Source organism: Sus scrofa, chromosome 7 (assembly GCF_054392235.1).
Source record: "Sus scrofa isolate SSC_HxYL_T2T_F1_AM1 chromosome 7, Sscrofa_HxYL_maternal_Yorkshire_Landrace_v2.0, whole genome shotgun sequence".
Taxonomy (NCBI): domain Eukaryota; kingdom Metazoa; phylum Chordata; class Mammalia; order Artiodactyla; family Suidae; genus Sus; species Sus scrofa.
The window spans coordinates 42,273,912-42,289,561 of record NC_139389.1 but is presented as its reverse complement, the minus strand read 5'-3'; the positions used below and the strand labels follow the sequence as shown (position 1 = coordinate 42,289,561).

Genomic DNA, 15,650 nt, shown 5'->3' with positions numbered 1-15,650 from the left:
GCTCAGTGGGTTAACGATCCGGCGTTGCCGTGAGCTGTGGTGTAGGTTGCAGACGCGGCTTGGATCCCACGCTGCTGTGGCTCTGGCGTGGGCCGGTGGCTACAGCTCCGATTCGACCCCTAGCCTGGGAACCTCCATATGCCGTGAGAGCGGCCCAAGAAAATGGCAAAAAGACAAAAAAAAAAAAAAAAAGAAACCAAGTGGGGCCTTTCCAGAGAGGGCCAGCCGAGGCTGTGTCCAGAAGGCAAGAAACACTGAGGACACTGAGCTGGTCCGCTGAGCTGTGACATCAGCTTGGAGTTACCACCCAGGTATCATGCAATTCTTTTTTCCAGATTTTAAGGTTATATATCATTACTAAACCCACTCATTCACATGTACAATGCATATCTACGCCCTCCTTTGGCCCCGTAGTTCAGCATCATGTCATTTTAAAAACAATTTCAATATGCTTTTGCTTATGACAGCCATACACATAGTGCTTCAGAGGGATGAGTAGTAGAATACAATTACAAGGTTGCCAACCCCCTAAAAGAGAACAAAACACCCAAGGCAAACTTTTTGAAGAAAGACTAGCCTATAAATATCAAACATGGTATAACCTCAGCTCCTCCCTGCAGGGCACACAACTGCTGCCCGGACTCCGGGAAGCCCCATCACTGGTCTTCCACGAAATACTGGCCTAGGAGGAAGCAGCAGAGCTCTGTTATAAGGCTGTGGAGTTGTTTTCAGTAAATGTGCACAAACCACTCAACGACTTGTGTGGGTATTGCTTTCCTGGATGGCACTGAAGAGCAATTCAGGATGAGCCTTGGTTAAAAAGGAAGGACACAAGAGACAGCAGCCCAGGCACCACCCCATCACCCACCTTCCAGGCCCCTCCACCAGCCGCCGCCTGGCCCCTGACAGGCCACCCTGGGTGTGGGGAGAGGAGAGGAGGACCCAGCCCCGACCCTGCCCCGCCAGCTACAATGAAAGGTCTCGCCGCTACGCCCCGGGCAGGACAAAGAGGACACCTGCCCAGACAACCACAGTGGCAGAACCCACGTGCAGTTCTTCCCAGGGCCCTGTGGCCACAGACACAAGAAATGGAGCAGAGCAGGGCCTCCCTATCTCTATCAGAGACACAAGATTATGGCAAAAGGTACAATTCAAGACCTATCTAGACCACCCTCTGTCCTGGAAGGATCCCACATGAATGAGAAATGCCAACGCACATTCAGCTTGCTCTCGCCCAGAGAGAGGCCGGGGTTCTTGCCAGAGGACAGGCAGCTTGATGGCATCCTCTCACATGCAAAAACGAGCACACTGGACACAGGCCACCTGACGTAGAGCTGGAGCCCATGGCCCCAACGAGCCGTGTGTCACACAGACCTGAGGACACACAACATCCGATGGCTCTAAAAAACATTCTTAGCAGAATAATGGATCTGAGTCTCATTTTTCCAAGACCCATAAAGGTCTGGTGTGTGGCTTTCTAAAAACACCCATCTGGTGGGACTCAAACTCCAGCTTTTAAAGCTAACATCTCAAAGTCCTCCCTTCATTCAGACACCATCGCCTGCAGCTAAACCTCACCTCTGCTTACACAGAGAGGGTGTGGGTGTTTTGAGACTACACACCAGGACTGAGAACAGTCTGTCAAGTGCCACCGCTAAGCAAAGATGACATAACGCCCAAGACCTGGCTATAAGTGAGATGGAAATTGTAACAACATCCAAAACTCCACAACAATCACTGCCCAGAGGAACCCCCAGGGCCTCTATCTCTCCGCAGGGCTGGGAGGCAGGGCCCTGAGGGCAGCTGAGCCCAATTCCCAATTTCCAGCCTCTCCTGCCAGTTCCCTTCCCTCCACAGCTACCCCAACCACAGGCCACAGGGGCGGGGAGGTAGCTGAATAGAAGGGGTGCTGAAGCCCTGGGCCTCCAGGCCATGGAATTTCCTACAAAGAAAATGATGCCAAAATTCACAGTCTTGCTGATCCCCTCACTTGGCGGGGGGGTCTCCCAAAGCAGCCATTTTAGTGAAGCCTCAGCTCCAGCTGCTAGGGGGCCTTTACACCCCACTCACAAAAAATGTCTTACGCCTTCTTGCCATTTGAATTTCAAATTGTCAAAGGTTCAATCAGAACCGAGAAATACTGACAAGCCTTGGGGACCAAAGACACTGTGAAATGATCTTGAGGTGCTGTGTGGTCTGCACAGACTCGCCTGTCCTCCACCTGCCACCAGCAGCGGGGCCCAGGCAGGAGATTCAGAGACTGTGCCCTGACATTTCTATTCAAAAGCAAACCCAGCCTACCCAGGCCTCCCAAAGCTTCCTGAGAAACCCCAGGTAACAAACTCTCCAAATCTCAACTCATCAAGAGGCACCACTTGCTACAGAGTCTATTTCAAACATAAACAACAAATACACCCGACCCATGTGTCTGAAATGACCAGGCAAGCTCGTCAGAAATAAAGAATCACATTTTTCCAGCAACATAAAGGTTTCTTAAAGCTCAGGACAGCTAACGGACCTCATAGCTCATTTGTAAGTACACGTTGGGAACAGCAGGTGGCTACAGGAAAGCTTGTTGGAAGGCATTAGCCATTTATACTCCCACCAGCAGCAATCCCTAGATTACACCACATCCGCTGACCCAGTGCCCAAGGCAGAATTTGTAGCACAGAAATGCATTAGAGGATCTTAATGCATTTTATTTCATCAGGCCCGTGGTGCAGGCAAAGCAGCTGCAGGTGTTTCGGGAATGGAATGCGGCTGCTTTACATTCTCCTCCATGCCTGGCTTTGCAGGGGGAAGCACCACACTCCAAGAAACAGAACCGGGTCCTGGCTCACTGGGTTGGCTGACAGTGCTGGGCTGGGCCAGGGGAGAGAATGGGTGGATGGACAGGGAGCTGGAGCCAAAGCCGCAGTGAACCACCAAGCGGGTATCAGCCTGTTTTCCAAAGGCAAGGAGACCCTGCCATTTAGAAGGGCCCAAGGTACTCAATAATTTAATAAAAACAACTAAACCATGCCAGACAGATCTACAGTGGAAGCAATCATTCGTTTTCCCCAAAATCAAAATATCAGTTAGATACAAGCTAAATGCTAGAACAAAAAGCAATGTGACAGGAAGTAAAGACAGACAAGCCTTCCCGTGCAGAGAGCTCCTGAGGCAGCCGTGTGCCCGCGGTGAGGAGCCACGTCACAGCCCAGCCTCATGAAGTCCAGGCAGCGTGTGTGTGTGTGTCAGCACACAGGACAGGACTGAGGGTCACTCACATCTCCTCAGCCCCCTGCCTGCAAAAACTCTGACCTCTCTCCTCCGTGGGGGTGTCTGCCCTGTTCCAGGAACATCTCCTCCTTTCACCGGCCCCTTCATCCTCGTCTCCACCAAGAAGAACCTATTTTTGCCATGGGGTGGGGATGGGGGCGGGGTCCCCGCATCAGGAAGGAAACTCCATCTCCACCAACCTGCAAGAACCCTCCCGTCAGCAAGCTCTGTAACCCCTTGGTGCACAAGGAGAAGGGGGCTGGCTGCAGGCTCACGTTACGCTAGCCTGGTTTATCTAGAGACGAACGTGTATTTAAAAACTAGAGAAAACGGCTCAAGGCAATTTCTGCCATAGGAATAATGACTTGCTTTTTCAAACAGCATTTCATTTCAGTAGCTGAAAGCAGGCAGTATTAGCTTCTTGGTACCTGGATTTAGGATTCCAAAACCCTAGGAGGGACCTGCACTCCTGGCCTCCTCTCTGCACCATGGTGGGGGAGGGGGAGAGATGGGGGACAGCGGAACGGTAGGGTACTCCCAGGAAACTTCTGGGTTTTGGGTGACCTTATCCTCCTCTCAGTAGGATTTATGGCCTTCTCTTTCAACATTTCCTTGTCCTTTAAAAGATTATCTTCTCAAAAAGAGAGGTCTCCTAGAAAACCAACTCCAAAGCTGCAATAGAGGCAAAAGGAGGGGGGGGTGCTGAACCCATCCTACCCAAGAACTGCCATGGGGGCAACTCAGCTGGCAGGCTGCTGACACACAGCCCAGCCTGGCAGAGAACTGGCCTGTTTTGTCACCCCCTGAACACTAAACCGGCAAAAATCAGTTCACTCAAGTCTTAGAATGTCCAATGGTAATGCTGGCGGGGGACAACGTGTCTCTCTCCAGAACAACACCTGAAAAGGAAAGGAATACTTGGAGCTCCCATTCTGGCTCAGTGGGTACCCAACCAGTATCCAGGAGGATGTGAGTTTGATCCCTGGCCTCGCTCAATGGGTTAAGAATCTGGTACTGCCATGAACTGTGGTACAGGTCGAAGATGAGGTGTTGCTGTGGCTGTGACAAAGGCCGGCAGTTCCAACTCTGATTTGACCCCTAGCCTGGGAACTTCCATATGCCTCAGGTGTGGCCCTAAAAAGAAAAGGGGGGGGGGAATGCTTAATACTTGCCCTATTTTTCTCTGCTGGCTTTTCAATCCACATGCTGGGGTCGCGGGGGGAAGACAAAGATGACAGACCGGAGTTGGGAGAAACCTCTGGCTTAGTCCCATCCCTGCTGCCATGGCACATCCCTCAAGGGAACCTCAAGTTCTCTTTCTGGATAATCCAGTGAGGAGCTTATGCTTTGGAGCCCAAGGCTTGGATTCATGTTCCAGCTGTACTGCTTTGACAAGATATGTGGCTGCTGGAAGCTGTTTAGCCTTTCAGATTTTGGGGTGTGTCCCCTGTAAGGAGGGGTGTTACGGGCATTCAAGGCTGGAGCAGCTGAAACCTCGACCCAAGGAAGGCTGGCTGTTACCAGGATACTGTTAACTCCCTGCTCACCTTACACAGTACAACTAACTCACCTGGCTTCACAGCTAGAAGCCCCTGCCTCCCCCGTACCCACATGGCCTTCTTTCTGCTCCTCCCTTTTTACCACTCCGTCCAGACACTGGTTACCATCTTCTCTGAGAAACTGCTACTGACAAAGATAAAGGTATGTGGAAATCTTCCTCTGAACAAATGATGTACTCGTTCCGTCTGCCCCTCTCCACAAACCGCTGCGCAGACTACAGATGCACAGTGACAAGCTCTATAGAGATTTCTGTTGAAGATATGCAAATTTTAGAGAAACTTGATTTAAATATATGAAGACTACACAGGGCAGCCTGGAAAGTATTCAGTGGTTAGGGACCCCATGAAAGGGACATAGAAACTTCCCAAGGACAGCAGAGAACACCTTCTTTGCTCCTGTGGGGGGCTCCTTCACAGGTATGGTTGAGGATTCTGCAAGCCTCTCTCATAAGCAGAGCAGAGCATGTGCATTTCCAAGTTTGGTCACGTACTGACCGCGTGCTGAAAAGCCCGCGTCTGTTCCCAGAGACTGTCGGGCTGGGAGTCGGCATAAAAGGATGAGCGAGAAAGGAATGGATGGAAACCCTCTCTGCAAACCCTCTGTTTTCACCTGAACTGGGCCAGCATCATGTGCACTTGTTTTATGTGCTTCTTTAAAGAACAAAAAGTCTCTCTACATGCTTTTTGTTTTCACCGCGATAACTCAAAAAGGTCATTTTGAGGACCTCAAGAATATAAGCATACTTGTCTCTATTTTCACAAATTTGAACTTTAAGGTCACGGGTCCCACGGCATCTGCTGCCCATGTTGTGTGTCTCAGGGGAGGAGGGTGGGATGGGGGTGCAGGTGGAGGGAAGGCCAGAGAAGCAAGCTTCCTGATGCTCAGTGTCCATAGCTAGTAAAGCACACCTCCCCTGCAGGGAAAGAGGCTTATTCAGTGGCAGAGGAATGTTTTAGCTGCAGACAGGAGTTCAAATTTGAAGTCAGACTATAAACTATACATAGTTAAAACCCTCCATTGAACAGGCAGCCCACTTCAAAATTCCAGAGACTTCCTATCTGGATGAGCAAGAGGAGCTGACCCCAGAACCAATCCCACTTAACTTGGGAAGTGGGTGGTAAAGAGGCTCAGATATGAGGATTTCACCAGACAGTCCCTCCAGTCTGTGTATTTAAAAGCCCCACAAATGGAATCTAAACATTTCAGAATCCCACGGAGCCCTTTTCAGTTCTCAGTGACAAACCTGGAAGGGCCAATTGCCCATGGGCTCTGAGACATACGGCTTGCCTTGTGCTCCTTCTCTTTCTCTGGCAGCTCCTCACCTCCCGCCCTTTAACTATGAGGATTACGCAGTGCTGACCCTCTTTCTGTCCCAAATGCATTCACTCAAGGTTTAAAGTTCTAACCAGATACACTAACTCGTCTGAAATCTCTCTCTACCCCAGACCTCCCTCTGGAGCTTCATGCCACAGTATCCAATCATCTACCTGGCACAGGCCCTCAAACTTGAGATGTCCAGAACGGAACACCTGCTACTTCCCTGCAGAGCTTCCCCTTAAGGGTCCCCCATCTAGGAGAGCGGGGCCACCATGCAGCCAGTGGCTTGTGGCACAACCCTGGAGTCACCACAGGTATCGTCCTCTTTCTTCATATTCAACTACCAAGTCCTGTGGATCCTGTTTCCAAAAATCAAATCCTTCCTCTTCTTTCCATCCACACAGCCACCACCTAGTCAAAGCCACCAGTATCTCGTGCCAAGGCTACTACTACTACAACAGCCTCCTCTCGGTGGTGGTCCACATGGAATCCATCCTCACGGCAGCCAGAGTGACTCCACACACTGTCGCCTGTGATAACCACACTCTTTCACAATGAGTTGACTCAATTCTTGCTTAAGGCCTCAGTTGCAACAGCTCTTCCTCAGGACCATCGTCCTGCACCCCTTGGACTAGGCCAAGGACCCCAGCACATGCTTTCATGGCACCCTGGACTTTTCCTTCATTCACCAGTCACAATTACAATTATAGGGTCATTTGTGTAGTTTTTTTCATTTAACTTTTTTTCCTGACAAGATTTCATGAAAGCAAAGACATTGCTTCTGTAACTTATCACACACTCCCTATGGTCAGAAAAGTGCACAGTTCAGAGTAGTTACAAACAGACTGTTTTTCACAAATTTGAAAAGATACATGCTCCCCAATGTTCACAGCAACACTATTTACACAGCTAAGACATGCAAACAGCCCAAGTGTCCATCAACCAGTAACGGGTTTAAGAAGATGTGGTGTGTACATATATATAAGTGTACACATACAAATATGACACAGCCATAAAAAGGAAGAAATATGGCCATTTGCAGCAACATGGGTGCACCTACGGAGTATCATACTAAATTAAGTCAGAGAAAGATACATACTTTAGGATATCACTAATATGTGGAATCTTAAAAAAACAATACAAACGAATCTACATACACAGCAGAAACAGACTCACAGACACAGAAAACAAATTCATGGTTCCCCAAGGGGAAAGGTGGGAGGAGGGACAGATCAGGAGTATGGGATTAACACACACACACCACTAGGATTTACTGTGTAGCACTGGGAAGTACAGTCAACACCTTATAATAACCTGTAATGGAAAAGAATACGTATATAGTTGAGTAACTCTGCTGTATACCTGAAACTAATACAATACTTTAAATCAACTATACTTCAATTAAAAAGAGACTGTTCTCTGAACCTTAAAGGATCAGTGAAACTTGTCAGAGCTCAAGTGGCCAAATCCAACTCCTCACTCTAACTCCTTTCTTTCCCAAAGAGCTTCACTCCTGTCTTCTGCGTTAGCACGCTCCTGATTTTCCTCCCACCTCGCTGGTTGCTGCTCCTTAGAATCCTTCGCTGGCTTCCCTTCTAATAAAAGCCACCACGGGGAGCTCCCTGGTGGTCTAACTGTCAGGACTTGGTGCTTTCACTGGAGCAGCCTGGGTCCAATCCCTGGTCTGGGAACTGAGATTTCCACATCAAGCCACTGCACACGGTGGCCAAAAAAATTAAAAAGCAAAAAGTAAAACCCACCGTAGAACTCGGCTCTCCTGCACGTTCCCCTTTATGTTCCCTCCTTGAAGTAATCTCATCTAGACCCAAGCCTTCAAGCATAATCTAAATGTTGAAGCCTCTGGAATTCATATTTCCATCTACAAGTTCTTCCTTCCAACTCCAAACTTCTATCCCGACTGCCTACTTGACAAACACCTCCAAGCAGATTGGCTAACAGGAATCTCAACTGCAACATGTTCAAAACAGAACTCTTAATCCTCCTGACACCTATGCCAGCTCATCTCCTAATCTTCCCATTTCAGTAAATGATCCCAGATCCACACAGCTGCTCAAGTCAGACCCAGGACTCACTCCCGATTCCTCTCTCCCTTACTCCTCTCACTAGCCCTACGGGTAGTCTTGTTGGATATACTTTAAGAAGATGTCCTGAGTCTCCCTGGCGCCCCTCTCATGCAGAAGTGCTGTAGCAGGAACGAAGGCAGTCTGCTGACTGAGCAGAAGGAAGCGGCAGGGCTGGGACACAGAGAGGCCCGGCCTCCAATACCACTAGGGTGGCCAGAGGCCAGGAGTCACCCTGCTTCTGCTCCTTACTGCTCTCCAAGCCCTCTTCTCCCTCACAGCACATAGAGGGATTTTCTTTCTCTCTCTCTTTTTTTAAGGATAATTGACCTGAGATGTATTTTTTCATATTTGTTGGTTAAGTCCTCTTTTAACAGGTAACACATGAATATAATAGAAATTCATTCTGTATAAAGTAATATTCAGCAAAAACTAAGTTCCCCACCGTATTCTTTCAGTTATACACCCCCGCCCAGGCAATGCAACCTCCACCAGCAGTCCTCACCTATTCCTGAGAGTCTGTGCATATACACTTACGTCTGTCTCCCAGCAGGCTAATTTTAAAAATGCAAAACTCCTTTTCTTAAAGCCCTCCAGTGCCTTCCCACTATGTTTAGAGTAAAACTCTAACTCCTTGCAAAGGCCTCGACGCTCTCCCTCCCCATCCTCCTTACACACTAGGCCCTGACGGTACTGGCTGCCTTTCGGGCCTCAGATAAGCCAAGTCTGCTCCTGCCCCCGGGGCCTTGTTCTCTCAGCCTCAGACACGTCCTTCCTGCATCTCCACATGGCTGGCTCCCCCAGACTTTATGTCTCAGCCCAGCTTCCACCTCCCACCCCTGTGTTTTCTGACAGTCTATCACATCATGGCAGGTACTCCTATCACAAAGTATCTTGTTTATCTGTTCCCTCATTTTCTGCATCTCGCCCCCAAAGAATGAAAAGCACCATGAGGTCAGGGACTTTGTTAGTTTTAGTCCCTGCTGTTCCTCTGGAACTCAATGAAGATTAGTAAGTGGAATGAATAAATAATCTGAATCAACATTTTACTCAAAGAAAATTATTTCTACAATAAAAGACTGTTTAACACTGTATCTGTGCCCCTGGCCCCCACTCCTGGAGAATTTACCTCCAAACACCTAGGAGGACAGGTGCTGCGAGTGCACTGGAAAACTATCATTGTCTGGCTTTGGATATGTTTCTTTTCTTTTCATTTTGCAGTAGCAGGTTTATTTTCCTAATTATGCTTTTCTACTGTCATTATTAATATGAGCCTGTATTTGGTGAACTCACTCTGAGAGGCAACCCAGAAATGTCTAAGATGGCATTAGATGCTCTCCTGGAATTAAAACTTTGCTGCAACTCGTGATCACAAATGAGCTGAGTACAGATAATGAAGAACTGAACATAATCACACAGGTTCCCACTGACATTAATTTCCTATTCTACCCTAGTATTTTGTTCAATTACTCCAGATTCCAAGGAAAATTAATCCTGGGGTAGTAGCTCAGTTCAAGGGAAGAACAATTTAATTGATCCAAGAGAATTAAACACAAAGCTGGCCCTTTAATGTGTAAGCGTGGAACCTGCCCCATCCTGGGTGAATCTGTAACACCATGGCACACATCTCAAGAGAGTACATGTCATCCTATGTATTAATCACAAGGACGCACAAACTGCACAGCATGCTGACTCACAGCTTCCATTTCTCCCTGGAGGGCACTGCTGCGTGGTGATGGGAAGAAGCTCTTTGAGGGGCAGCTGAGCGGCCCCTAGACCAAGCCTCCTTGGCCGAGAAGAAATGCCTTCAATGATTGCAGCCACTGCCTACTGCCTCCCACCCTATGGCCTAAGGACAACCCATCTCTCTGCATCACAAGTGTATCTTGGCTGAATCTTAAGCCTCTGATCCCTGCATGGAACACCTCCTCAGCTCCCCACAGCCCCAGAGCACTCTTCTGGAGGACTCACTGGAATAAGTGGAGCAGGCCTGGCGGGCTGATGCAGAAGAGGTCCCTGCAGGTCAGTGTCACCTGTCTCCCAGGCACCCACCAATCACTGCACATTTCACACACACAGCAGTTGGTAAGGCACCCAAAGCAAAGACAGGCACTTTCTGCCATTCCTTCCTTCCATCTATGTTTTAGGCACTTTTCCCACAGAGATTATTATCACAGAATATTGAGTAGGGTCCCCTGTGGCCAATCATTCCATATACCACAGTGTGCATATGCCAATCCCACACCCCCAGCCCGTCCCTCCCCCAACCTGTTGTTCCCTTTGGTAACCCTAAGTTTGTCTTCAAAGTCTATGAGTCTGTTTCTGTTCTGCAAATAAGTTCATCTGATCTTTTTAAGATTCCACATATAAGTGATATTATATGTTTGTCTTTCACTAATTTCACTTAGTATAATAATCTCTAGGTCTATCCATTATTTCATTCCTTTTTATGGCTAAATTCCATTGTATATATGTACCCTATCTTCTCTCTCCCCATTTCTGTTTCTAGTCTTTCTCTACTTTGTTTCCTCCTTCTTTCTCTCCAACACCTTTTCTTCCTTTTTCTTTTGTTCCTCACTAACTATGGTTGCCTTATTAACTCCTGATCTGACAGCAGAGTGTCTTCCTGCCTGCAGGCGGGAAGACAGGGCATGTCTGGTAATGCTGAGGATCCACACCCAGAAGCCTCTGCGCTGAAGCCCTCATTTGCCTCCCGAGCCTGCAGGAGATGCCTTCCCGTCCTGCTGAGACCTAACCCCCAAAAGGGGTGGAATAATGTCTGTACAAACAAGGAAACATGGAAAGATGAGCAATTTCCTAGAGAAGCCAGCTGATCCAATTACTTTAGGCTCTTCTCCAATAAATTACAGGGCAGACTCATCTGCCCTTTTCAGTGTGTGGCCTCTGAGCTCTGCTCCAGTATCTCACGGTCAGTCCTGACTACCCCCATCTGCAGTGAGATAGCTCCTTGCCCACCAGCTGGGAGAGCACCAGCTCTTAGGACTTACTCCCTGCCTTGCCAGGGAGTCTCTGGGCCTCATGCCCTTTGTGGGTCTGTCCCAGGGACCCAGCTCCCTGGTAGCATGACTTTGAGTCTCAGAAGCTGGACAGTTCCAGTGACCCCAGACACTGCGTGAGAGCCAACAACCCGAAAACACTGTGCCTGGGCTCTTGCCAATGGGCAGCCTTCTCTGCATCTGGCTTCTGAAAGACAAAGACAGCAGCACCCCTCCAAATGCAAGTTCTCTTTTTGTAATACTGGCTACAAAATCAACCAACACTGCAGAGCTTGTGTTGCTATTTCTCATCATCTTATTCAGGCTCACTGTTGGCAACAAAGTAGCCAAACTTGAAGTGGCAAGGCTTTTCCTGGAGCCTCCATCTCCAGGGGCCAACAGCTGAGCAGTAAGGACTATCATGTGATCTTATCAGAACATCGGTCTGCTTAGGTAAAAGGACTTTCTAGAAACAGAAACGAACTTCATTGATACTGATCTCTTAGGAAGAAAGGTGCTATAGAAATCTCATCTAATAAATAAAGGATTCAAGGTCCAGTGTTGGGCTGTCAGTCCAGAAAGGGAAAGAAGCTATCAGGCTCAAGGAGTCAAAAGTATTTATCGGTCATTTGTGCACTGTTTACAGAGCTCTGTTCTAGGGGCTGGGTGGAGGAGAGGGAAAGAAAGAAGTCACCAGTTCCTGCCTTTAAAGATAGCTGAAGACACACAGAGAGGAAAACAGCTGAAGGACACAAGAAGCAAAGCAAGAAATCAACTGCAAATAAAATCAATACAATCCAGCTCTGTGTAATAAACCCGGGGCACTGAGGAGAGGTCAACAGCATAAGGTATCTTGGAGGAGGTAAGTTTTCAAGGAAAATGAGGACATGAACCAGCACTCAGGAGAAAACAGAATGAACACGTCAATAAGAATTAAGTGCCACTGTCTCTCATTCCCCAGGCGCAGTGGGGGACAAAAAGGTGGCAATGCCATGGACCCTGTCCTCGAGAAACACTGCGTCTAGACAGAGTGACAAGAAGCCCATAGAACAGTGCGCTGGGATGACTCATTAATGCCGTCTGAAGTGGTTCCCACAGAGCAGGCTGCATAAATTTTTACCATTCAGTGTTCATCGAAAAGCACTGAGATAGGGACATGCTTAAGGAATGGCTAAAATCCAGATGGCTGAAAACAGAGACAACTCATGCTGTACTCATACCCTCACTGTTTAGGGCACCCCAATGGCCAGTTTGGGGACACAAAAAGTGGGGGGATTCTGGGAACTCAACAGACCAGAGGTTCAAGCGTCAGGTGCTCCCTTAATATTTCTGAGTAGCTTAACTTCAAAGCTTGAGTTTTCACCTCTGTGAAAAAGGAGTACTATTTCTCCAACAATGCTTTTATAAGGGTCAAATGATATAGCACAGTTATATCATTACGTACAGGCATCCAGTACATAGCAGGTGCTCAGTAAAGTTCTTCTGTCACTTAGAAGATCACACAACTGCCATGGTACAGGGCTCCCCCAGGCAACACTGCACGCAGGTACTGTGGCAGGGCTGCGCCATAAAGAGCACAGCACGGTCCTGTCCTCCCGTGCCTGTGGTCGGAGAGGAAGGCAAACACGCAGACACCTTCAGCACGTTCTGAGAACTACAGCAACAGAGGCCAACCACGGACTCCAAGGAAGAGAAGACTTCGGAGCAGTCCCAGAAGACCCACAAGGTTTCATGAAGAAAAAAAAAAGATACCAAGATCTTCTGAGGGCCTCTGATGAGGAAAGTGTGGCGACAAACACTGAGCCCCGTCTGGCATTCCTGTGAACCCTGCCCTTGGTGTCCCCACACTATTATTCTTTAGTTCCTGTGAAAAGACTTGCCACGGGAGAAACTGGGGAGCTGGAGAGCCAAAGCCACCGCGTTCAAATATCTGAACAGAAGGCTTGCAGAAGAGGAAGACAATTTGTGACAGGTCTCTCCAGGAGGAATGAGGACATGTTACATACGGAGGCTGGTTTTAGCTCACTGGAGGAAGCACTTAGTCAGTCTAAGCTGCCTGGCAACAAGACAGGCCACACTCCCTGCAGGCTGGAGATGTACGTGGTGGTTGGATTTCCTGCCAGGGCTTCTGCAGCGGTAGTTCAGGGGGTTGGACTGGCACCAGGTGGATAACTTGTAAGTCACTTACATGTTTGGATTCTGTGTCAGAGAGTGATGGGTTTGTTACGCAGGAGTGAGAGACTGCTGTGGATATACAATAGGTCTGTGACCTGGGAGTCTCTGTGACCTCCAAAGAACTCATCTTATTCTTCTGCAAGCTGAATCACAGATTTTATTTATGCAAAAAAGATCATCCCTAAAGTTGAGTATTTAATTAAACCATAAGCACATCAAATAATTTTAGTTAGACCAAAGATAGAAAAGTTCATGTGTATGTAAGATAGAATAGTTCATGTGTATGTAAGATAGTTCACGTATACGTAAGATAGAATATAGTTCATGTGTATGTAAGATAGAATAGTGTATATCTTGCCTGATTTTTCCCCCTCGACCAATAAAAATTCAAGGTAGATAAAAGAACATAAAAGCAAATGGTGCTAAGTTTTTCTATCCAAACCTTCTTCCTTCAGCCAATTATTCCACTGGGAAACCCTCGGCTCATGTATACCAGCGTCAAGGATTCACGTGGAGATTGGCCCAGACGTTTTCCCATTACCTGCATGGGCCTGCCTTCAAGCACTACCGCAAGAGGACTTTCCCCTGAAGATAACCAGCAGGCTCACCACAACGGCCATTCTTTCACTTCCAACTTTTTTCTTGTGTGTTGTTAGTCAACACTGACAGGGTACCTACTGTAGGCCACAGGCTGTGGGAAGCTCTAGAGCAACACACGGTCCTGGTATCTGAGGATTTTAGAATCTGACAGGAGAGAGGAGACCAGTGAGGAAGGCATGTGTTCAACACTCAGAAGATGTAAATCTCCAAGTGAAAGAGAATGGAGTTGCCTAGATGTGATATAAAACCTCTACGACGTGAATGACCTCACTGGAAATTTCTAGTACTTCTATTTTGCCTGAAATTACCTGTGCATTTCCTATGAAAAAAATGAGCTGTTAAGTGTATAGGCAGTATATCAAACCGGGGTAAGTTAGAACTGCCTTAGCACCTACATTTTTACTTTCTAAAGAAGAAGTATCCCCATCTACCCAGGGACTCTGAAGTGCTGCCCACAGTTTTTAAGATGCACTACTCATGAAGGAGTCACCTAAGAATCTAGAAAGACAGAGAGTTACAAACCAAAACTACTATGAGGTACCACCTCACACCAGTCAAAATGGCCATCATTAATAAGTCCACAGATAAACGCTGGAGAGGGTGTGGAGAAAAGGGAACCCTCCTACACTGTTGGTGGGAATGTAAGTTGGTACAACCACTATGGAAAACAGTATGGAGGTACCTCAGAAAACCGTACACGGAACTACCATATGACCCAGTAATCCCACCCTTGGGCATATATCCAGACAAAACTTTCCTTGAAAAAGACACATGCACCCATATGTTCATTGCAGCACTATTCACAATAGCTAAGACATGGAAACAACCTAAACATCCATCGACAGATGAATAGATTAAGAAGATGTGGTTCATATACACAAATGGAATACTATTCAGCCATCAAAAAGAACAAAATAATGCCATTTGCAGCAACATGGATGGAACTAGAGACTCTCATACTAAGTGAACTAAGTCAGAAAGAGAAAGCCAAATACATGATATCACTTATATCAGAATCTAATATAGAGCACAAATGAACCTTTCCACAGAAAAGAAAATCATGGACTTGGAGAACAGACTTGTGGTTGCTGTGGAGGAGGGGGAGTGAGTGGGATGGATTGAGAATTTGGGGTTAATAGATGCAAACCATTGCCTTTGGAATGGAAAAGCAATGAGAACCTGCTGTATAGCACTGGGAACTATATCTAGTCACTTATGATGGAGCATGATAATGTAAGAAATAAGAATGTATACATGTATGTGTGACTCAGTCACCTTGCTGTTCAGCAGAAAATTGACAGAACACTATAAACCGGCTATAATGGAAAAAATTAAAAATTATAAAAAATAAAAAAATAGAGAATGTCTAATAGCAGATATCTGTGTACAATGCAATAAACACAAATTAGGTGGGTTTTTTGCTTTTTTGCTTTTTAGGGTTGTACCCACAGCATATGGAGGTTCCCAGGCTAGGGGATGAATTGGAGCTGTAGCTGCTGGCCTATACCACAACCACAGCAATACCAGATCCAAGCTGCATCTGTGACTTACACCACAGCTCACGGCAACACTGGATCCTTAACCCACTGAGCAAGACCAGGGATCGCACCTGCCACCTTATGGCTCCTAGCCAAATTCATTTCCGCTGCACCACAATGGG

The 15,650-nt window shown here is 47.3% G+C and overlaps 1 protein-coding gene across 6 annotated transcripts in view; it reads right to left on the bottom strand.

The window, feature by feature from the left end:
* Window positions 1-15,650, bottom strand: part of ZFAND3 (zinc finger AN1-type containing 3) — a 339,302-nt gene that overhangs the window by 5,243 nt on the left and 318,409 nt on the right. Inside the window, exon 6 of one of the 6 annotated variants that reach the window (XR_014810086.1) lies at window positions 10,779-15,459. The exons of the other annotated variants lie outside the window; for them this stretch is intronic. The gene's annotated coding sequence lies outside the window, so the exon portion shown is untranslated. Of the gene's footprint in view, window positions 1-10,778; window positions 15,460-15,650 lie in introns of those variants that run through there. 6 annotated transcript variants of the gene reach the window in all.